The sequence below is a fragment of the Meriones unguiculatus genome, chromosome X, assembly GCF_030254825.1.
Source record: "Meriones unguiculatus strain TT.TT164.6M chromosome X, Bangor_MerUng_6.1, whole genome shotgun sequence".
NCBI classification, from domain to species: Eukaryota; Metazoa; Chordata; class Mammalia; order Rodentia; family Muridae; genus Meriones; species Meriones unguiculatus.
Window position 1 is genome coordinate 30,747,901 of NC_083369.1, and position 25,574 is coordinate 30,773,474.

General features: G+C 38.2%; 2 pseudogenes; one reads left to right on the plus strand and one right to left on the minus strand.

The window, feature by feature from the left end:
* The first annotated feature begins 3,353 nt into the window (after positions 1 to 3,353).
* Positions 3,354 to 4,955, plus strand: LOC110540772 (T-complex protein 1 subunit epsilon-like; annotated as a pseudogene).
* A 13,673-nt stretch (positions 4,956 to 18,628) lies between these two features.
* On the minus strand, positions 18,629 to 19,245 carry LOC110540771 (eukaryotic translation initiation factor 5A-1-like; annotated as a pseudogene).
* Positions 19,246 to 25,574: the final 6,329 nt, after the last annotated feature.

The window sequence follows — 25,574 nt, forward strand, 5'->3', positions numbered from 1 at the left end:
GCTGATCCTTTATTACTCTGTATACTTAAGACTGGAGTCCTATTTCATATGTGTGTTACACTTCAATAAAAAGTAATTTGGGAATAAAAAAAAATTGGAGTATAGATATTTTGGCTCTGTTGATCTTCTTGTGGTGTTCCTGTACCTTCCATGTCTTTCTATCTCCCTCTTCTACCATAAGGATTCAGGCACCCTGCCTAAAGTTTGTTTATGAGTCTCAGTGTCACCTTTCATATCCTGGTAGGTAGAGTCTTTCAGAAGTCCTCTGTGGAAGGCTCCTGTCCTGTTGCTCATCTTATCCTACTTCCAATGTCTATCCTGTTTGCCCTTCTGAATGAGGATCAAGCATCTTCCTTATGGTCCTCCTTATTGTTTAGCTTCTTTAGGACTATAAATTTTAGTATGTTTATTCTATATAACAAGGCTAATGTCCACTTATAAGTGAGTATATGCTATATGTGTCTTTCTGCTTCTGGGTTACCTCACTCAGGATGATCATTTCTAGCTCCCACCATTTACCTGCAAACTTCATGATTTCCTTGTTTTTAATTGCTGAGTAGTATTCCATTGTGTAAATGTACCACATTTTCTGTATTCATCCCTCAATTGAGGGACATCTGAGTTGTTTCTGCATTCTGGATATTACAAATAAAGCTTCTATGAACATAGTTGAGCAAATGTCCTTATTGAATTGTGGAGCATTTGGGAGTTTATACCTAGGAGTAATATAGCTATGTTTTTTTTCTCTTAAATGTTTGGCTATTTTTTTCCAAACTTTAGTTTTTATTTTAATTATAGTTTATTCATTTTGAATCCCAGCTGTAGCTCCCTCCCTCATTCCCTCCCAATCCCCACCCACTCTCTCTCATCTCCTCCCTGCCTTTCTCTAAGTTCACAGATAAGGAACTTATCTGCAAGGGAAGTCCTTCTCCCCTTCCATCTGACCTTAGTTTATCAGATTTCATTATGGCTGGATCTTGAGGTAGCACTATCCCTAATTTTCTGAGAAAGTGTCAGATTAGTTTCCAAAGAGAATGTACAAAGTTACATTCATACTAGCAATGGAGGCACGTTCTCCTGTCTCCAAACCCACTCCAACATGCATCATATCCCTTGAGTACTTGATCTTAGCCATTCTGATGTGTGTGAGGCAAAATCTCAGGGTCATTTGGATTTGCATTTCCCGAATGACTAAGGACTTTGAGCATTTCTTTAAGTGTTCCTCTACCATTTGATATTCCTCTGTTGAAAATTCTATTTATCTCTGTACCCCATTTTTAATTGGATCACTTGGCTTGTTGGTGTTTAACTTCTTCAGTTCTTTATATATTCTAGATATCAACCCTCTATTTGATATAGGGTTGGTGAAGATTCTTTCCCAGTATGTAGGCTGTCACTTTGTTCTGATGACAGTTCCCTTTGCTCTAAAAAATCTTTTCAGTTTCATGAGGCCCCATTTATTAGTGGTTGATCTTAGAGCCTGTGTTGTTGGTGCTTTATTCAGGAAGTTGTCTCCTGTGCCAAGGAGGTCAAGGCACTTCCCCACTTTTTCTTCTAACATATTTAGTGTGTCTGGTTTTATGTTAAAGTCTTTAATCCACTTGGACTTTAGTTTCATTCAGGGTAATAAATATGGATCTATTTGCATTTTTATACATGTAGACCAGTACCATTTGCTGAAGATGGTATCTTTATTCCATTGTATGGTTTTGTCTTCTCTCTCAAAAATCAAGTATCTGTAGGTGTGTGGGTAAATTTCTGTGTCTTCTATTAGATTCCATTGATCGACCAGCATGATTCTTTGTCAGTACCATGGCATTTTCATTACTGTTGTTCTTTAAAAAAATATATAGGGTACAGAAATAAACAGTGAATCCTCACTGCAGGAATATCACATGGCAGAGAAACACTTAAAGAAATGTTCAATATCCTTAGTCATCAAGGAAATGCAAATCAATACAACCCTGAGATTTTAACTTACACACATCAGAATGGCTAAGATTAAAAACTCAAGTGGCAACACATGCTGGAGAGAATTTGGAGAAAGGGGAACCCTCTTCCATTGCTGGTGGGAATGTAAACTTGTACAACCACTTCAGAAATCAATCCGGCCCTTTTTCAGAAAATTAGAAATAGTTCTACCCCATGATCCAGTTATACAACTCCTGGGCATATATATGAAAGATGCTCAACCATACAACAAAGACATTTGCTCAACTATGTTCATAGAAGGTTTACTCATAATTGACAGAATCTGGAAACAACCTAGATGTCCCTCATCAAAGGACCAGATACAGAAACTGTGGTACATTTACACAATGGAAGTAATTAATAACAAAGAAATTATGAAATTTGCAGGCAAATGAATGGAACTAGAAAAGATCATCCTGAGTGTCGTAACCCAGCACCAGGCCACACATAATATGTATTCACTTATAATTGGATATTAGCAATATAGGATAAACATACTAAAATCTATACTCCTAAAGAAGCTAACCAACATGGAAGACCCTAAGAAAGGTACTTAATACTCATTCAGAAGGGCAAACGGAATAGATATTGGAAGCAGGAGAAGGCAGAGAATAGGATAAGAGCTTACTACAAATGGCCTATGAAAGACTATACCCAGCAGAGGATTGAAGCAGATGCTGAGACTCATAGTCAAACTTTGGGCAGAAGTGCAGGGAATCTTATGGAAGAACGGGGGGATAGAAAGAACTGGAGAGGACAGGAGCTCTACTAGGAGACTAACAGAGACATTAACTCTGTGCCTGGGCCTGGGGGTAGGCTGCAGAAGCCAATACTCCAACCAAGGACCATGCATAGCAAGGACCAATCCTTATGCTCAGATGTAGCTAATAAGCAGCTCAGGCTCCATGTGTATTGGCTATTAAAGGGAGCAGGGGATGTCTCTGACATGGAATCAGTGGCTGACTCTTTGATTACCTCCCCCCTGGTGGGGTGGGGGTGGTCAGCCTTGCAGGCCACAGAGAAAAGAAGATTCAGCCAGTACTGATGAGACTTGATAGGCTAGGGTCAGATATTAGGGAGGAGGATGTCCCCTATCAGTGGACTAGGGGAGGACCATAGGGGGAGAAGAGGGAAGTAGGATGGGACTAGGAAGAGATGTGGGATTGGGCTACAGCCAGGATATAAAGTAAATAAATAGTAATGAATAAATAGATAGATAGATAGATAGATATCAAAACTAACAAAAACTGTATTTTGTAAAAATTGGAAAATCAAAAAACAAAAAAGGATACTTTTTTCAATATTTTCTCAATACATACAACTTACAAGATTTAAGTCAAGATTAGATAAATAATTTTAATAAACCTATAAACCTTAAGGAAATGGAAGCAGTCCAAACTGCTGATAAGATGGTGGTCGATAAGTATGGTGATATCACCTTAACAAAAGATGGTGCTACCATTCTAAGAATGATGTAGGCTGATCATCAGATTGTCAAGATCATGGTTAAACTGTCCAGTATCTGGGATGATGAAATTGGAGATGGAATGGTTGTCCTGGCTGGTGTCTTGTTGGAAGAAGCTGAGCAGCTGCTGTACCTAGGCAGCCACCAAATCAGAATTGCCGATGGCTCCATAGAGGCTGCCTGGATTATTACAGAGCACCTGGACACGATTAGCAATGGTGTGTTTGTTGACATAAACCACTCTGAAACCCTGATTCAAACTCCAAAAATCATGCTGCACTGCAAAGTGGTTAACAGCTGTCATGGACAAATGGCTGAAATCGCTGTGAATGGTGTCCTCACTGTGGCAGATATGGAGTAGAGAGATGCTGACTTTGAGCTTATTAAAGTGAAAAAGCAAAATGGGTGGGAGGCAGGAAGATACCAAACTTATAAAGGGTGAGATCTTTGATAAGGACTTCAGCCACACAGATGAAGAAAAAAGTAGAAAATGGTAAGATCGGAATCCTCACATGTCCATTTGAGCCACTTAAACCGAAAACAAAGCACAAGCTGGATGGGGTCTCTGTGGAGGACTATAAATCCCTGCAGAGATAGTAAATGCAAATCAATACAACCCTAAGATTTCAACTTACACACATCAGAATGGCTAAGATTAAAAACTCAAGTGACAACACATGCTGGAGAGGATCTGCAGAGAAGGGAACACTCCTCCATTGCTGTTGGGAAAGATAGGTAAAGGAGAATATTGAAGAGATGATTCAGCAGATTAAAGATTCTTGTGCTAACCTAGCTATTTGCCCAAGGGGCTTTGATGATGAAGCCAATCATTTACTTCTTCACAATGCCCTATCTGCTGTTGGCTGAGTAGGAAAGAGGAGCCAAGATTAAACTGATTGCAACTGCAACAGGAGGACATATTGTCCAAAGCCTCTCAGAGCTTATCTCTGAGAACGTGGGTTTTACTGGTGTGATTCAGGAGACTTCGTTTGGCACTGTAAAAGACAGAATACTGGTCATTGAGCAGTAAAAGAACTTTAGAGCTATAACCATTTTCATTAGAAAAGGAAACAAGATGATCATTGAAGAAGCTAACTGACCCATCCATGATGCCCTATGTGTCACTGGAAACTTATCAGTGACAACCATGTTGTATATGGAGGAGGGGCAGCTGACATATGCTGTGCCCTGGCAGTCAGCCAAGAGGCACATAAGTGCCACACTTTGAAACAACATGCCAGGAGAGCTTCTGCAGATGCCTTGTAGGTCACCTCATGAAACTTTCAATGAACAGTGGCATGAATCCCATCCAGACCATCACTGAAGTTAGCATCAAACAAGTAAAGGAGTCCAAACCCCTTCTCGGGATTGACTGTACAAGGACACCAACAATATACATTATCAGAATGACATAGAAACCTTGATTAGCAAAAAGCAGCTGATCTCTCTTACCACACAGATGGGTAGAATGATTCTGAAGATCAATTATATCTGTAAGCCTGAGGAATCTGAAGAATAAATTGAGCCATCCACCACTCTGCCTAAAAAAAAGTGTGTCATACTGCATCTGCAGTTACTGCTACTCCTATCACAGCCTGCAAATGCTGGAATAAAACAGCTGTTTGGGAAAAAAAGTGCATAGACTATACAAATATTACAATTTACATATTTCATAGTGAAATTATATTCATTATAAACATGGTAGATAATTACCAATGTTTTGCATTTAAGGAGGTTAATATTTATATGTGATTTTTACACAAAGTATATGACTGTAATATTATGTTTGATTTTCAATTATAGAAGGGTTATTTATAATTTCTCATGTTCATTTTATATTGATTCCTCATGTTTCTTATTTGCTAAAACTTTTCTACAAAATGGATTAATATTTTCTGCTTACATCTAATGATTCGCCTATTTTATATTTAGCATTTTCTAATGAGTAGTTAAAAAAGATCTTCCCTAATATTTAATTCCTAAATAATGAGGTTGTGTTGGTTGCCAGACTCATATCTGTGTGAGAAGACTATGCCTTCAGCCAAATGCATTCTTCTGCAGAAGGCCATAAACATTGCTCGGTCAGAAAATCACTAGCATAATGGAAACATGCATGCCATGCTGAAGGGGAAAAAAATAGTGTTGTGGTTGGCCCCAAATACCATATGTGACAGCCCAAGGACATAATATGATTTTATAAATAGGGCTAATTGTCAGGAATAACAATTACAATGCTCCTTTAAGTAGAAAAATTAATCTTAAAATGATATGTGATGTGCTTAAGAGTGATGAACTATTAAAAGATTGGGACAAATTTAAGGCAATTGCCAGTACAGACATTCTCAAAGACAAGAAAAATAGCTTCCCAGGTGTTTTATTTTAGGTCTTTCCCACTGTTCTTTTGTTCCAGCCTTTGCTTAAAGAAGCTAACTTGCATCTGAGGCACTCAGGAGAGTGCCGGGCCACTGAGCCATTCAGGGCACCCGTGCAGCCCACTATGCCCATGAACTGTGCCAGCACCACCACCTGTGCTTATGCTCCACCCTTCCATCTATCTCCATGCATTTGCACCTGATCTTTCAAGGCACACTTTCACACACACTCCCACGTTTGCTCACATGTGCCTGTAACCTTCCTCCTTGGCTTTATCTGAAATACCAACATCCACTCTCAAACTGGTGGACCACTCTCATCTGCATGAAATACTCCAAGCTCCAGAGACAGATGGAACTAGTCTGCAGTACAGACTCCAATAACATACATCAAAGGCTATGGAAAATCAAGTGGTGAGAGGCCTGCATAAGAACACATCCAACAAATTCCAACATCATGCCTTCACTAGCAACCTCCCAAATCAATGGATATTTTAATTAATCAAAACATAGGAAAATGACCTTAAATCTCTGCTTATCCAGTTATTAGAGGCACATAAAGAGGAAAATAACAAGAGCTCTCAAAGAAACACAGGTGACTACAGCCAAACTAACATATAATATAGGATAAACATACTAAAATCGGTACTCCTAAAGAAGCTAAACAACAAGTAGAACCCTAGGGAAGATGCTCAATCCTCATTCAGATGGGCAAACGGGTTATATATAGGAAGGGGGAGAAGACAGGGAACAGGACAGGAGATTATCACAGAAAGCCTCTGATAGCCTCTACTGATCAGGTTATTGAAGTAGATGCTGGGACTCATAGCCAAACACTGGATAGAGTTCCTGTAATCTTATAGAAGGAGGGGGCGATAGAAAGACCTGGAGGGGATAGGAGCGCCACAAGGAGACCAAAATAGCAAAAAAGTCTGGGATCAGAAAGCCCTGCAGAGACTGATGCACCAAGCAATGACCATGCATGGAGAGGACCTAAAGCCCCTGCTAAGATGTAGCCTATAGGTAGCTCAGTCTCCATGTGGGTTCCTGAGTATGGATAGCTGGGGCAGTCTCTGACATGAATTTGGTTGTAGAAACAGGATCCAACGTTCAGCTGCATACAAGAAACACACCTCTGCAACAAAGATAAACACTACCTAAGAGTAAAGGGGTAGAAAAAGTCTTTTCAACCTAGAAAACAAGCTGGAATGACCATGCTAATATATAACAAAATAGAGTTTCAGCCAAAATTAATCAAAACAGTTGAGGAGGGACATTCCATTCTCATCAAAGGAAAAATCAACCAGGAGGACATCACAATCCTGAACATCTCTGCCACAAATAAAAAGGCACGTGCATTTGTAAAAGAAATTTTATTAAAGCTTAAATCACACAGCTATCCCAACACCTTAATATTGGGAGACCTCAATACTCCATTCTCACCAGGAGACAGACCATCTAGACAGAAGCTAAATAGGGAAATAATGACACTTCCAGAGGTCCTAATTCAATGGACCTAAGAGATGACTACAGAACTTTTCACCCAAACTCAAAAGAGTATATTTTCTTTATTTTTATTTTTATTAATTATAATTTATTCACTTTGTATCCCCTTTGTAGCTCCCTCCCTCTTTCCCTCCCAATCTCACCCTCCCTTCCCCTTCTCAACACATGCCTGTTCCCCAGTCCACTGATAAGGGAGGTCTTCCTCCCATTCCTTCTGACCCTAATCTATCAGGTCTCATCAGGATTGGCTGGATTGTCTTCTTCTATGTCCTGGTAAGGCTGCTCCCCCCTCCGGGGAAGGTAATCAAAGAGCAGGCCAATCAGTTCATGTCAGAGAAAGTCCCTGTTCCCATTACTATGGAAGCCACTTGGACACTGAACTGCCATGGGCTACATCTGTTCAGGGGTTATAGATTATCTCCATAAACAGTCCTTGGTTGGAGTATCAGTCTGAGAAAAGACCCCTGTGCTCAGAATTTTTGGTTTTGTTGCTCTCCTTGTAGTGCTCCTGTTCTCTTCAGGTCTTATTTCCCACTTCTTTCATAAGATTCTCTGCACTCTGCCTAAAAGTTGGCCATAAGTCTCAGCATCTGCTTTGATAGTCTGAAGGGTAGAGCCTTTCAGAGGCCCTCTGTGGCAGGGAAAAAACTTCCTGTCTCTAAAGAAAGAATTAGAAGAACATATAAGAAGATGGAAAGATTTCCCATGCCCATGGCTTAGCAGGATTCACATAGTTAAAAATGGCCATTTTACCAAAAGCAATCTACAGATTCAATGCAATTCCCATCAAATTACCAACACAATTCTTCACAGACCTTGAAAGAAAAATCCTCAACTTCAAATGGAATAACAAGAAACACAGAATTGCTAAAACAGTCCCTTATAATAAAAGATCTTCTGGAGGTGTCTTCATCCCTGATCTCAAGCTGTACTATAGAGCAACAATATAAAAAACCTGCATGGTACTGGCATACACACAGACTAGTGAATAAATGGAATTGAATAGAAGACCGAAACAAAAATCCACATACTTAAGGGGACCTGATCTTTGACAAAGATGACAATACAATGGGGAAAAAAATAACATCTTCAACAAATGGTGCTGTTCTAAATGGATGTCTATATGTAGAAAAATGCAAATAGATCCATACTTATCAACTTGCACAAAACTAAAGTCTAAATGCATCAAAGACCTCAATATAAAACCAGACACACTAAACCTGTTAGATGAAAAAGTGGGAAAGTGCCTTGACCTAACTGGCACAGGAGACAACTTCCTGAACAGAACACCAACAGCACAGGCTCTAACAGCAACAATCAATAAATGGGACCTCATGAAACTGAAAAGCTTCTATAAAGCAAAAGACACTATCATCAGAACAAAACGACAGCCTACAGACTGGGACAGGATCATCACCAATCCTATATCTGACAGAGCACTAATATCCAGATTATATAAAGAAATCAAGAAGTTAAACAACAAATCAAGCAATTAATTAAAAAGTACAGTACAGAACTAAACAGAGAATCCTCAGTAGGGGAATATGAAATGGCAGAAAAACACTTAAAGAAATGCTCAAAGTCCTTAGTCATCAGAGAAATGCAAATCAAAACGACCCTGAGATTTCACCTTACACCCATCAGAATGGCTAAGATGAATAACTCAAGTGACAACACATGCTGGAGACAATGCGGAGAAAGGGGAACCCAAATCCAACAGCTGGTGGGAATGAAAGCTTGTACAACCACGCTGGAAATCAATCTGGAATTTTCTCAGACAATTAGGAATAGCTTTTCTTCAAAATCCAGCTATGCTACTCCTAGGCATATATCCAAAAGATGTTCAAGTACACAACAAGGACATTTGCTGAACCAAGTTTGTAGCAGCTTTATTTGTAATAGAAAGAAGCTGGAAACAACCCAGATGCCCCTCAACTGAAGAGTGGATGCAGAAATTGTGGTACATCTACAAAATGGAATGTTACTCAACAATAAAAAAAAGGAAATCATGAAATTTTCAGGTAAATGTTAGGAACTAGAAGAGATCATCCTGAGTAAGGTACCCCAGAAGCAGAAATATACACAGGGTATATACTCACTCATAAGTGGATATTAGATATAAAATATAGAATAATCATATTAAAATCTGCACACCTAAAACACTAATCAAGAAGGAGGACTCTGGCTAAGATGCTCAATCCCCATTCAGAAAAGCAAAGAGGATGGATATCAGAAGAGGGAGAAAACAGGCAACAGGACAGGAGTGTATCTTCTTTTCAGCACTTCAAGGATCTGTCTTCCAAATTGACAAAATAGCCAGCCACAAAGCAACCCTCAACAGATACAAGAAGATTGAAATAATCCATTTTATCCTATCAGACAACCATGTCATAAAATTAAATCTCATCAACAATAGAAATAATAAATAGCCTACAAATGCATGAAAACTAAACAACTTTCTACTGAATGACAGCTCACTCAGGGAAGAAATTTAAAAAAAGAATTAGAGACTCCTAAAATTCAACAGAAATGAAGGCACAACTTAGCCAAATTTATGGGACACAATGAAAGCAGAGTTAAGAGGAAATTTCTTTTTTAAAATTTGATTTCATGTATGTACATGTTTATTACAATTTATACACTTTGTATCCCTAAGGAAGTACTCTCCCTTGTCTCCTCTTAGTACCACCAACCTTCCCTCTTCTCCCTATATGCCCTTTCCATAGTCCACTGATAGGGAGGATCTCTTCCCCTTCAGTCTGAAGCTTACCGGGTCTCATCAAAGCTGGGCTTAAACATACAAGAAGCCTACAGAACAACAAATAGGGTAGACCAAAAAAGAGGAAATTTCATACCACCAAGTGCCTCCAGAAAGAAATTTGAGATGTCTCATTCAAGCAACTGAAGTACAAGCCTGAAAGCCTTAGAAAATAAAGAAGCAGATGCACCCCAGAGGAGTAGATAACTGGAAATAATCAAAATCAGAGATGAAATCAGTAAACTAGAAACAAAGAAATCAATTCAAAGAATCAATGAAACCAAGAGCTGGTTATTTGAAAAAAATCAACAAGATAGACAAATCCTTAGTCAAACAAACTAAAAGGCAGAGAAACTATCTGAATCAGCAAAACCAGAAATCAAAAAGGGGACATAAGGACAGACACTGAGAAAATCCAAACAATCATTAGGTATTACTACAAAAGCCTATATTTGAAATATAAATGAAACAGATATTTTTGATAGATTTCATTTAACAAATTTAAATCAAGAACTGGTAAATAGTTTAAATAGTTCTATATGTCCCAAGAATAGAGAAGCAGTCATCAAAAGTCTCCTGTCAAATAAAGGGGGCAGGGCAGTATGGTTTCAGACCAGAATTCTACCAGACCTATCTCTCTTACAAACATTGATACAAAAATACTCCATAAAATACCAAAACAGAATCTAAGAACACATAAAAGATATCATCCACTTGTGACCAATTAGGCTTCATCCCAGACATGCAGGTGTGGTTCAATGTATGGAAATTCATTAATTCAATACACCATATAAACTGAAGGAGAAAAACCACATGATCATCTCCTTATATACTCCAAAATCATTTGAAATAATTTCAATACCTATTCATGTTTAAAGTCTTGGAGATATCACGGATACAAGGCACATACCTAATCATAGTAAAGGCAATATACAGAAAGCATATAGCCAACATCAAACTCAATGGAAAGAAACTCAAACCAATCCCACTGAAATCAAGGACAAGGCAAGGCTGCCCACTCTCTCCGTATCTCCTTACCATAGTACTTGAAGTCCTAGCTAGAGCAATAAGACCATTAAAGGAGATCAAGGGGATACAGATTCAACAACTATTCATACTTAAAGTCTTGGAGAGATCAAGGATACAAGGCACATAACTAAACATAGTAAAGGCAATATACAGAAAGCCTATAGCCAACATCAAACTCAATGGAGAGAAACTTCAATAAATCCCACTGAAATCAGAGACAAGAAAAGGCTGCCCACTCTCTCTGTATCCCTTCACCATAGTACTCAAAGTCCTTCCTAGAGAAATAAGACAATTAAAGAAAATCAAGTGAATTCAAATCAGAAAAACAGAAGTCAAAGTATCACTATTTACAGATGATATGATGGTGTACATTAGTGACCCCAAAAATTCTACCAGAAAACTCCTTCAGCAAATAATCACCTTTAACAAAGTGGCTGGATACAAAATTAACTCAAAAAAAAATCAGTAGACCTCCTGTATACAAAAGGCAATAGGGCTGAGAAAGAAATTAGGGAAGCAAGACCCTTCACAACAGCCAAATTACTTTGATGTGACTCTAACCAAGCAAGTGAAAGACCTGTTTGAAAAAAAAAAAGCTTCAAATCTCTGAAGAAAGTAATTAAAGAAGATGTCAAAGGATGGAAAGATCTCCCATGCTAATGGATAAATAGAAATAACATATTGAAAATGGCCATCATGCCAAAAGCAATCTACATATTCAATGCAATTCCGATGAAAATACCAACACAATTGTTTACAGAACATGAAAGAAGAATTCTCAATTTCATATGGATAAAAAAAAAAACCCAGAATTGTTAAAACAATCCTGTACAAACGTAAATCTTCTGGAAGCATGTCCATCCCTGATCTACAGCTGTACTATAGAGCAATAGTAATAAAAATGGCATGGTATTGGCATAGAAACAAACTGGTGGATCTTGAATATTGAATAGAAGACTCAAAAATAAACCCACACACCTACTGATATTTTTTTGACAAAGAAGCCAAAATCATACATTGGATAAAGGACAGCATCTTCAACAAATTTTGCTGGTCAAACTGGATGTCTAAATGTAGAAAAATACAAGTAGATACATATTTATCACCATGAACAAAAGTAAAGTCAAATTGGATTAAGACCTAAACATAAAGCCAGACACACTAAACCTGTTAGAAGAAAAATTGAGGAAGAGCCTTGAACTCATTGTCACAGGAGACAACTTCCTGAACAACAACAACACAGGCTCTAAGATCAACAATCAATAAATGGGACCTCATGGAACTGAAAACCTTCTTTAAAACAAAGGACATTATCATCAGAATAAAGTGACAACCTACAGACTTGAAAAGGGTCTTCACCAACCCTATATCTGACAGAAGGTTAATATCCAGAACAAATAAAGAACTCAAGAACTTAAACACCAAGAAACCAAGTAATCCAATAAAAAAGTAGGGTACAGAGCTAAAGAGAGAATTCTCAATACAAGAATATCCTATGTCAGAGCAACACATAAAAAATGTTCAACGTCCTTAGCTCCCTGGGATAATGGAAATCAAAAAGACCCTGAGATTTCACCCCACACCCACCAGAATGGCTAAAGTCAAAAAACACAAGGGACAACACATGCTGGAGAGGATGTGGAGAAATGGAACCCTCCTCCATTTCTGGTGGGAATGTAAACAGGTACAACCACTTTGCATGTCAATCTGGCATTTTCTCATACAGTTAGCAATAGTGCTGACTCAAGATCCAGCTATAGCATCCCTAGGCATATATCCAAAAATGCTCAAGTACACAACAAGAACATATCCTCAACCATGTTCATAGCAGGCTTTTTCATAATAACCAGAATCTGCAAACAACACAGATGTCCCTCAACTATGGAACATATACAGAAACTATGGTAGATGTACACAATGGAATACTACTCAGCCATCAAAAACAATGAAATCATGAAATTTGCAGCAAATGGATGGAATTAGAAAAGATCATCCTGAGTGAGGTGATCCAGAAGCAGAAAGACATACTTGTATATATATATATATTTACTTATAAGTGTATATTAGCCATATAATGTAAGATAAACATGTTAAAATCTGTATTCTTAAAGAAGCAAAGTAAGAAGGATGAACCTAGTGAAACTGCTCAATGCCCATTCAGAAGGGCAAATGGGACAAACACTGGAAGTGGGAGAAAATAGGGAACTGTACAAGATCCTACTATATAGGCACTCTGAAAGACTCTACTCTGCAGAATTTCAAAGCAGATCCTGAGACTCATAACCTGACTTTGGACAGAGTACAGGGAATCTTATGAAAGAAGGGGGAGATAGAATGACCTGGAGGGGACAGGAGTTCCAAAAGAGGCATACAGAACAAAAAAATCAGTGCCCATTTTTCATTGCAGAGATTTATACTCTAACCAAGGAGTATATGCATTTAGATAACCTAGATTCCTTGACCAGATGTAGCCCACATGCAGCTCATTCTCCATGTGTGTAGACAAGTAAGGGTTACTGGGGCTGTCTCTGACATGAACTCAGTGGCTGTCTCTTTGATTAGCTCGCCCTGGGGTTGCAGCCTTAGCAGACCCAGAAAAAGATGATGCAGCCAGTCCTGATGTGACCTGATAGGCTAGGGTCAGATAGAAGGAGAAGTGTCAGTGGACTAGAGGAAGTGCATAAGGTGGGAAGAAGGAAGGAGTGTTGGAATTGGAGGAAATGAGGGAGGGGCAACTGCTGGGTTTACAAAGTTAATAAATTGTAATAAATAAAAAAATTAAAGGGAAGACTATTTAGTGGTGAAAAGTGTGTATACAAGAGGCAGGAAAGAAGGACAAGGAAGGCATGTGTTTGAATCCCACTCCTGAACAAGCTCATCATTTTGACATCCCAACCAACCCCAAGAGACTTCATCTCCAGCCTCTTTCCAGAACTATGCAGGGCTCCCACTCCTCTTGCACCTTATACCTTCTCTTCCAGAGCTATGCCAATAGAATAGCCCTCCTCCGAATATTCAGTAACTTCTGCTCAGGAACAGGTGGGGTGCTGGGTGGTAGGGAGTTATAGGGGGTGTGATTTAGGGTATGTGTGGTTGTCCTATTGCTTAGCACGGGTGGGGGGAGGTGGAGCAAGTAAGAGGTCTGTCCTGAGCATGAGGGCAGCCCTTCCAGGCAGCCTAGTAACAGTGGCTTCTGTGAATAAATAACCTTGACCTCTGTTTCCCTGACCTAATTTCTTCCCAAAGTCCTTACCTCTTAAAATTATAAACTTGAACAATAAGATTTTACCACAAGAATTTTATGAACACAATCATTTTTTAAAAGCAAAAGATAAAGCTTTTTTGAATAATCGATGATGTAACAAGTTTATTTTCTATGTCAAATAAGAGTTAGTATTCAAGACACATACCTATAAGCCCAAAACTCTGAAGACTGGGTCAGGGAATTTGTGAGATTGAGGACAGAATGAGACATATTGTGAGACTGTGCTAGTCACTGTAATTGCTATTAAGAGACACCATTGTAAGTGAGGTTGCAGAGAAGCTACTGAACTGAATAATTCATGGGTAAGCAGAAGATTTTAGGATAAATATGAGAGAGAATACCCATAGGCCTTTGGGGAAGTCCAAAACAGTCATGGCTACTTCTCTGGGATATAGGGGAAGGTAGGCAGCCAAGGGCCCAAGGGCTAAGGTTGTCTCTCAGTAGTAGAGAGAAGAGAGGGAGCAGACAAAATCTTCCTGCAAAAAAAAAAATGGGAGCTGCAGGATTGTGGAAGGGAATACTGTACACTGGATCAGCGTGAGTCCCTAGAAAACAGAAATATGGATTCACAGGTTTCTGATGAATGATGAGAGAAACCTTTTATCTCCTAGTCAGTAATCCTATAGTCCTGGCTTGGCCTAAGGAAAGAATGTCATTTTGGACCAAGTCAGCGACCCTTCCCTTTTTGGGGGGGGGTGTTGAATTTTGTTTGGTTGGTTGGTTTTAATTGTTATTGTTGTTGTTTTCTTCTTTGGACTTAGCAACCATGACCAAAAAAAAAAAATTCTTATAAATGAAAGCATTTAATTGAGGGCTTGCTTACAGAGGGCTAGCTATTATTATAGGCATAGATAGTGCTGGAGAAGTAACTGAGAGCTACATCCTAATTCGTTATAATCTGCTTAATTTTTTTTTTGCATAACTACAGACCTTCCTTGAGATCTACTTTAGTTGTTAGTATTGAGACCTACTTTAACAATAGCTAAACACCTGCTTTTGTCTTTAGCATGACAAAAGCCATTTTGTTTTCAAGTCTCCATTTTGATCATAAGGTGAAATTAAGTAAAGGTTCTTAGGTTCTACCTGCCTGAGAACTTAAATAGCCTTTTACTTACAATTCAATACTTGTCGAATGGTCTGCTTGAAATAATGATAAATGTTCTGCTTAAACAAAATCATATTACCCTGCTATGTTTTTTCCTCCCAGAATGGTGGGGAACTGGAAAGGCCCCAAGCCTATTAGCTATATCCTAGCCAATCAGCTTAAAATGCTGTTTCTAGCTACCCAGACACAATGTACTAGGAACAAAATTGTTTATTTTCTTGTGTTTCTCTAATCAAAATGATGTAATGTTGCTCTCCCCTTGCTTTTTACCTGGTTACTTGGTTATGGTTTGTTTTTGTTTTTGTTTGTTTGTTTGTTTGTTTGTTTATTGCTCTTGTTTTTTTTTATAAAATGCCTTAGAAACAGACCTGTGTCACAGTCTGAGTTCCAATTGTGTCCCTATCCTGTCAGTCTTTGTTCAACGATCAATAAACTTCCATCAATCTGAGTGTGGTTGTTCAAGTGGTCACAATACTGAATCCTAACAGATCTTCAGACAGAGAGTGACACTGGACCTGGTTTGGGACTTTGAAACCTCAGTGGCACACTTTCAACAAGGGCAAACTTCCTAATCCTTTCCAAACAGTTTATCAACTAGGGACTATGCATGCAAATATGTGAGCCTAGGGGCCCCATTCTCATTCAAATCACCATATAGAACTAACTTCAAAATAAGAAAGTAGTAAACCTTCAAATATTTAGGTTTAAAATGCACTGCCATTTCCTAAGTGTGAAAGGTTTTTCTTTTATGTTTCTAATATTAATGTTCATCTTTTCGTCATGTTTGTTTCCTTTTTCTTCTATTGTGGAGTTACATTCTCTAACACATTTGGATATTCTCTTAATATCTGTAGAACCTTGTTAAAAATTTGGTTTATATTTAAGTGTATGTGTCAGTAAGCATGTATGTATGTGAGCATGTTTACTTATGAGTTAATGCTGGGTACAAAGTATTTCAGATTTTAGTACATACATCTACATGGAAGTAAAAACCAAGTAACTAAAAACTCATAAAATATAAAAATATAAGGTTAATTTCAAAGATGAATATTTCATCAGTTTCTGAGTGACATGAGGAGATGACAAACAAGTGTAATGAGTTAATATAGACATACTTGAAACATGATATATGTAAAAAACAAAATAAATATCCTGTACTGATATATTTTGAAAAATACAAATATCAAGTATCAGAAATGTTGATATGTTAAGTTGTTTATAATGAAGAAAGTTTTTAAAATACATTAAATATTTATTATCTTTGAAGCATGGCTTGTGTATTAGTTTCTTTTGTATTGATATGATAAAACACCATGAACCCTATCTTACGGAAAAAAAGAAGATGAAATATTTGCTTGAGTTTACGGTTGTAGAGAAATTTTAATCTATCAACATGGCTGCTCTGACAAAAGATCACATCCAAAGACCAAAGATCTGGTTAGAATGACACACCTTTAATCTCCCTGGATGGAATACAGAGGACCCTTTAGTATGCACCTTTAATCCCAAACAATGAAGGTAAACCTGGTTTGTAGAAGGAAGCACCCATGTTGAAAATGATATCTAATTGAAGGGCAGACAAAGTGACAAATCAGAGGAAGATTTGACCGAATAAGTCAGAGATAGAATATGTTCAAATCTCAGGAGAACAGACAAGAAAGAGAAGCTGCTTAAGAGCAGTACAGTAGAGTTGGGAGAGGGGAGAAGGACACAGGAGAGAGAGAGAGACATGCAGAGAGAGACAGAGAGACAGAGAGAAAGAGACAGACAGAAACAGACAGAGAGAGAAAGAGAGGAAAAGACAATATAGTAGAGTACAGTAGAGAGTTCAGTAAACAAGACATTACAGTAGAGAAAGGAGTAGAGTTGAATATAGCAGACAGTTCAGTAGGGGAGACAGTACATTAGAGTTGAGTTCAGAGAGTTGAGTTCAGTTTAGTCAATCAGTTCAGTCAGTTTGTTGCAGTTCAATTAGTTCACTGCAGTGGCATTGAGTTGAGCAGTCAGTTGGGAGTGAGTGCAGTGGAGTTCAGTTAGGTACATCTCAGTTTGTGGGATTCAGGGGCAGTTTTCCAAATAGAGCATTCTGGTAAGAAGCGGAGAGAAGCCAGATGGAATAAATCAGGTTGGAGAGGAGTTTGAGTCAGACTAGCTGAGCTGAATCAGCCAGCCAGATTTCAAAATGAGATAGGAAAGTTGAGTTTATTCAGCAGTAAGTTACTTATACATATGGTTTCAAAAGGATGACTGCAACATAGCAGAGAATCATGGAAGATGGTAGCTGTAACAACTAAGATTCCAACCATGAACAGGAAATAGAGTAAACTAAGAATAGCACAAGACTTTGAATTCTCAATGCCTGCACCCAGTGACACTTTTCTTCTTTCAAAGACAGACAAATGACATGAATTGAGAACCAAATATTCAAGTTCCATAGACCATGACGGATATTTATCATTCAAACCACTGCATATTTAAGTAGTTGTAAATTGTCTTAGAATAATACTTCATAGAAAATAAGATCTAAGAGATCAAAGCATTGTCTTAAAGTTTGAAATAAATATAATCATTAGCTCTCCACTCACTTAGGTATTTTCCATGAATTGTAGTGTGATATGCTCATTTATTAGGACATATTATTGCTTTAACAGTTTATAAGATGACAAAAATATTCATAAGCTAAATCATAATTCTTTTTTATATTAAACTCGTAGTTTTATTTGGTATAATTTTTAACAAATGTGTCACGGATAGAGCCCAGAGGAAAGGGTGAATCCCATGGGGACAGGACCTGAGAGGGGATTGTGTCTCCTCCCACCTCTTCCTCTTCTCCACACCTAAAAGATCTTGGGAAGAGACACAGGCAAGAGAGAGGTCTTTAGTCTGTACAAGTGGTGCTTGGGGATAAAAGACTCTGAAGAACAGGGAACCAGGCCTAGGATAAGTGGGATAAAGAGCACAAAACTTTGCCAGAATCCACAGCTTTCTGATCCAAATTGAATTAAAAACGAAAAAAGGAGGACCTAAGCCAGAAGCAGTCCCCAAATCCCTTTCCTTCACCAGGGCTGGAAGGAGGAGGCAAGTAGCTTCACCATGGCCATGGCTCTTTGATTCCTTATCCAGGAAGCAAGTTTAAGGGTAGGGTCTCCCCAATAGCTTAAAGAGGTGAGGAAAACCAGAGTAAATCATCAAATACATTGTATAAGAGTCCAATTAAGGGCTCAACCACAGCCTTGATTACCACAGCTTCCTTTTCTGCCTTGGAAGAAAGCACCATGATTAAGATCTCTTCTCCACAGTCATACTTCTGCTCAGTCTCCTTGCCAAAGTCTCCTTTAGGTAGATCAAGGTCCTCTCATGCCTCTACACTGTCCTGGATCAGGGATAGGTACCAATCTTGTACACTGATCAGTTGGAAGTCATTACTTTTGTTACTGGGACATCCACATATTAAGTTGACAGGCAGATATCTTCATATTTCTTCTCAGGAAAATTTTCAATACCAACCAGATGAACCTTTGTATGGCTATGCTTGATAGTCATTGAAATAGTCATCTTTATGATCTTACATGGCCAGCCTTGAGCATCACAAAACCATTCTTAAGTAATCCTTACTACTGCATTGGGATGGTGGCTGGGGCCTGTTCATCTTCTTGTCTTGAATTCCAAATCATCTCCAATTTAAAGAGGCTTTGACTCCAACTTGCATGAATGCACTGGCTGGACCCTGTCAGCTCCCCAGGAGTCTAACTGCTGCTTCTGAACCCCTATCATAGCCACCACTGCTTCTAAAGTACCACTGCTGCTTCTGTTGAAGGTCTCAGCAAGCAAGTGCCCATTCCCCACCAACTAACCAAACAACCTTATCAATCTTGATTCTTTTTAATGTTAGTTTTGTAAACAGATTTTATGATCACCTAATATATTTAGACAAAATTGATTCTCGGTCATTACCAAAATTATAAGAGATTAGCATTTGGTAATTATCATTACCAAAAGATAAATTCAGGTCTGGGAAAATCTGAGTTCATGCCATTGGCCCATCTTTACTTAGTTTACCCTGATACTATCTATATAGAACTGGATAGAGTATTATATGTACATGTATATAAATATATAAATAATACACATATAATATACATACTATTTTTGTGACTTTCATGAGTACTGTATTTATGTCATTCTTTTTCTTCTTCTCTGACCTCCAACTCTTCCCATGTCCTTCCCACTCCTTCTCAAACTAATTGCTTTTTGTTACCTAATTATAATTGTTACATATATGTATATACATTTATAAGCACAACCTTTTGGGATCTTGTGTGTTTGTCTAAATGTGTGTATGTGCATATGTGTACGGGTACACTCAGAGCCTAGAAGCAGGTTTCAGATGTCCAGGAAATTGAGTTATGGCAGTTGTGAGCTTTCCAACATGTATGTTGGGAATCACATTTGTGTCCTTTGCAAGAGCAGCAAGTGCTCTTAACCACTGAGTAATTTCTCCATCCTCAAGATGATATGTTACTATATCATTCAAATACAGACTGGAAAGGAATGTTTTTCCATGGCTGGGGAAAGAGCTCTAGCCTAGAGCATACATAATCAAACAGTGGCTCACAGAGTCACTTGGACAATTGGTAATAAGAGTTCTGTGGGAATTTTTCATGTTTGCACTAGCTGCTGAGGTTCACATGAGCCCTATTAAGAACAGTCAAGTATAGCTGATAATTTGGACAGGGTGACTTCAAGCAGAGGAGAGTAATGTTGGTTCATATTTGGGTATTGTATTTCCTGCTTTTAAAGAACACGGCTTGTGAGTGACAGAAAGCTGTACATGGACTGGAAAAAAGAAAAACTACCTTTCTAAATTCTTGATAACAGAACTAAATTACCTTTATTTAAATAGGGTTCTCAAAACAGCTTCTATTTTCAGGTAGGTTTAAACATTACATGTTACATTCACCACTGCTAACAAGAATTAAACTCTTAATTGTTCATGGCCTAACTATAGTGCACAAATTAGAGATTATGAACATTTTTTCTTTATTATTTTTATATTTACAAATTTAAGTTCACATATAAAGCAATCAATTCAATTATAGCACTTTTCATTTATTTATTTACTTTGATTATTTGACAGTTCATGCTTATCATACCCTATTTTTTCTGTCTCATCTACACTCCTCACTCTTGATCCCCTTTCTATTATTGTTATACATACTCTCTCTCTCTCTCTCTCTCTCACACACACACACACATACAAACACACACACACACACACACACGCAAACTTAAATAATATAGAGTCTGCATTTGAGAGAAAACAGTTTATCCTTTTGAGTATGCTTATTATTTTGCTTAGCATACATATCTCCATCTTGATCCATTTTCATGTAAATATCATGATCTCATTTTTGTTTATAGCTGAAAAAAGTCTTTTGTGTATATATACCACTATATTCCCTTTATCCATTGGACATCTGGACTGTTAATATTTCTTAGGATTTATAAATACTACAGCAACAAACATGGATACATATGTAACTTTGTCACAGGCTGCCTTAGAGACCTTTATTTTATTTTATTTTTTTACTTTTAACTTTACTTATTTATTTAGTTGTTCACTTTACATCTCACTGGTAGTTTCTAGCCTCTTCTCCTCTTGGTCCCACCCTCCCTCCTTCTATCCTCCCTCTGCCTCTAGCCTTCAGGAAAGCCACCCCTACCCCCCATTAACATATGCCAGCACTTCAAGTCATATCATGGCTGAGCACATCCTCTTCCACAGTGGCCTCCCAAGGCAGCCCCACCAAGGAGAGGTGATCAAAAAGCATACAACAGAATCCATGTCAGGAACAGCCCCAACTTTCCTTAGCAGGGGACCCACAAGAAGACCAAGTTGCCTATCAGGTACATATGTGTAGGGGGCCTAGATCCAATCCACACATGGTCCTTGTTTGGTGCTTCAGTCGCTACAGATACCCCTAGGCCCAGGTTAGTTGGCTCTCTTGGTCTTCTAGTGAAGCTTCTGTCCCTGTTAGAGACCTTTTATATAGTATATAACCAGGAGTGTAGTTACCATCAAAGAGCAAAAGATACTTTTTGTTTATATCTCAGTCTAATTCCTGACACAGAAAATCAGGATGCAAAGAACAACTGATAATTTAACAGTTTTCATGAATAGACTATTGCTAACATTTGTTTTAGCAAATTGCAGAGTAGGAATGAGGAAATTTTGATTGATTCCAAATATCTTTAGAATTGGATGTTTAATAAGTGTTTAGCTAGATGAACATAAGACTCACTCTAATTTATATTAAAGTTTTTAAAGTTGGAATTTTATTTCATATACATATTCCCCAATACAGGAAAAATTTTTTATTCATATGAGTAAATATAACTGAAAGACAACTTTAACTTCAAAACTAATGCAATAGATTAATAAATGTCAATGTGATATCAAAATTATATCTATATCTAGAAACGACTGTTTCAAATAGCTTCGGAAATCAACTACAGATGCAAGTAAATAAAAGTCAGGTAAACTCATTTCTTTAAAACACCAAAACTCACTTGTAATCTGTTTGTGTTTCAAAATGAGATAGAGGAGAAAAAGAACACCACAAAATTAAATAATCCAACCCTGATAATAATCATGCCTGCATAAAGACATCCATACAGTCAATTATCACAGAGTCTATGCTATGTGATTTAAATGCCAAACTCAATGCTTATGGATCCCTCAGCTTGGAGTATTGTTTCTGCTATTTATCTTGAGTTGTACCTTTAGCATCACAAGCATTAAGCATGTTATACTTTCAGTTCTTGAAAAAGTAATAAAAGCAGTAAGATCTTCTTGTGAGTTAAAATTACTATTTCAAAGTTCACTACACTCAAATCACCATACCTTCTAAATTATTTCTTTGCAATGTATAGGTCCTGACAATTATTGATAACATCTACCTTCTCACTGAAGCTTCTAATTGCTAAAAGAATTTCAATGAACATAATTGTAACTTTTGCTCTATCTTCCTAAATGGCAAATGGGAATCCTGTGAGGTCAAACAATCTGTACAAGTTGACAGAGCTAAAGGCATGGTCAAAGCAAAACTCCACAAATCTTGATGCTCAATAAAATATTTGTTCTCCAGCGACACATCAACTCTTACTAAAGAACAAGGTAGATGTGTAAATATAGTATTTTATATTTAAATTTAAATGGTCAAGAGAAATGGTTCCATAATTCTCTCTTGGTTACTGTTTGCTTTTTCAGGGAATCTTATGGAAGAAGAGGGAGATGGAAAGACATGCAGAGGAAAGGAGCTCCACAAGGAGACCACCAGAGACAAAAAAAAAAATATCTGGACTCAGAGGGGTCTGCAGAAACTGATGAAGCAACCAAGGACCATACATGGAGAGGACTTAGACCCCCTGCTCAGTTTCCAAATGGGTACCCTAATAAGGGGGTCAGTGGCTATCTGTGACATGAACTCAGTGGCTAGCTCTTTGATCACCTCTCCCTGGGGGATGCAGCCTTACCAGTCCACAGAGGAAGACATTGCAGCCAGTCCTCACGAGACTTGATGAGCTAGGGTCAGATGGAAGGGGAGGAGGACCTTCCCTATCAGTGGGCTAAGGGAGGGGCATAGGAGGAGAAGAGGGAGTGTAGGTGGGACTGAGAGGAGATGGAGGGGGCTACAGCTGGATACAAAGTGAACAAATAGAAAGAAAGAAAGAAAGAAAGAAAGAAAGAAAGAAAGAAAGAAAGAAAGAAAGAAGAGAGAGAGAGAGAGAGAGAGAGAGAGAGAGGAAGGAAGGAAGGAAGGAAGGAAGGAAGGAAGGAAGGAAGGAAGGAAGAAAGAAAGAAAGAAAGAAAGAAAGAAAGAAAGAAAGAAAGAAAGAAAGAAAGATCTGGAGTTGGACTGGAGCTCCAGAAGCCAACAGAGCCAAAACGTCTGGACCCAGTGGGGTTTTCAGAGACTGATGAATCAACCAAGGACCACACATAGAGAGGACCCAGACCCCCTGCACAGATGTAGCCCATGGGCAGCTCAGTCTCCATGTGGGTACCCTAGAAAGAGGAACAGGGTCAGCCACTAGCATGAACTTGGTTGTCTGCTTTTTGATCACCTCCACCTGGTGAGCTGGCCTTACTAGTCTGGAGAGGAAGAGGATACAGACAGTCCTGATGAAACCTGAGAGTCTCATCAGGACGACTAGGGGAGGGACATAGGAGGGGAAGAGAAAGGGAGGATGGGACTGGGAGGGGCTATAGCAGGATACAAAGTGAATAAATTATAATAAATAGTAAGAGTAAAAATAATGAAAAATATTTTTAAAATCCAGACCAAACCAAAAAAATTGGAAATTTTTATCTTATTTTTTTTCTTAAAGACAGTTTTGAGATTTTATTTATTTTATGTTTTAAAATTATAAGATTACATTATTTTCTTCTTCCCTTTTCTTCATTCCATCACATATACATCTGCTTGTTCTTTTTCAAGTTTATGGCAAAACAATGTTACTCTGGCTTGTAAGCTCTTTCTACCCATCTTCTGCCATGCTTACTGACCCTTAAGTGAGAAAATTGTTTTTTAGATGTGTTTTGGGGGACTGGGCTCTACAACTTTGTATTTTGATTAGTTGGGGTTTTCTGCCATGGTCTTCATCGGTTGTAAAGAAAAGTATCCTTGGTGTGGGTTGAGGACTACACTTATCTGTGGGTATTAACATACACATTTAGAATGTAGTTAGGTATTATGCTAACTACATTCTAAATATGTATGCTAATTTAGTAAAGTTGTAGTTGAAGGTTCTCCTCCAAACTTCATTACATCACTAGCCATGAGTAGTTGACTAAGTTTCAGTTACTAGGCATGATTTCCCTCTTGTATAGCCCTTAATAATAATCAGAGAGCTTCTGTTTACTGCCAGAATAAGTGTATCACTATTGGTTTCTTGAAGTTGTTGTGCTTGGTCTCTATTTGGTTCATAGGTATCATAGCTGAGTACTACTGTTGTTAGTTTCCTCCTGTGAAAGCTTGTGTGATGCCTTCCGGTATCTTAAAGCTATCCCTGGGGTGTGCAGCCTTGCTAGGCTATTAAGGATAGCTATTAAGGATACTCTGCTATGCTTGCAGACATAAACCCAGTGTAACTGTCTCCTGAGAGGCTTTATCTGTCATTTGATGAAAACAGAAGCAAAGACACACAGCTAAACAATAGGCTGAGCTCCAGGAGTTTTGTGGAAGAGTGAGAGGAAGGACTGAAGGTTATGGAGAAGTCATTGACACCACAAGAAGATCTACACAGTAAACTAACCTGGGCACACAGGTGCTCACAGAGACTGAACTACCAACCAAAGAGCTTACATGGACCTGACCATAGGCCCCGCTACACATAAGTAACAAAAGTGCAGCGTGGTTATAACATGAGTCCCTGAACAATGGGGATCTTAAAATAATAAAAATGCCAATTCTGTAAGTCTGTGAGGTTTTTGAAGCCTTTTCTATTTATTTTTATGTAATCTATCTATATATAGAATAATAGCTATCTGTTGAGCCTAGGATGCTTATTACTGTGATATTCAGGGACTTTGTTGCCCCCTTTACCACAGCTGGGACACTATTACTGGCCTCAGTGGAAGAGAAAGTGCTTAGTTCTGCTGTGACATGAGGTGCCAGCATGAGTTAGTATGCCTTAGAAGGGCGACTGTCAGAGAAGAAGAGGGGAAGGAATGTGGGGAAGGGGGAAAGCATGTGGGTGCAAATGAGAGGAGAGGAGGCAGGGGGCTGGGATCATACTGTAACATGATTAAGTAAAAATAAAACAATATTTGGTCGCAACAAATATCTTGAAGGATTAAAAAAATAGGATAAGTTAAATATAAGATAAGATTTAAAAAATAAGGTAAGGAAGGTTGCTTCGTTCTGGGAATAGTTCAGGGGAAGCAGTGAGTATGGTCAAATAACATTCTATGAAACTCTCAAAGAACTAATTAAAAAGACATTCAATACTTAATTTAGTATAATCATCTTCATGGGACACAGAGAAAATAGTTTATATAGAGTAGTTAACACTAAGCTGAAGTTTCATATCCATAGCTA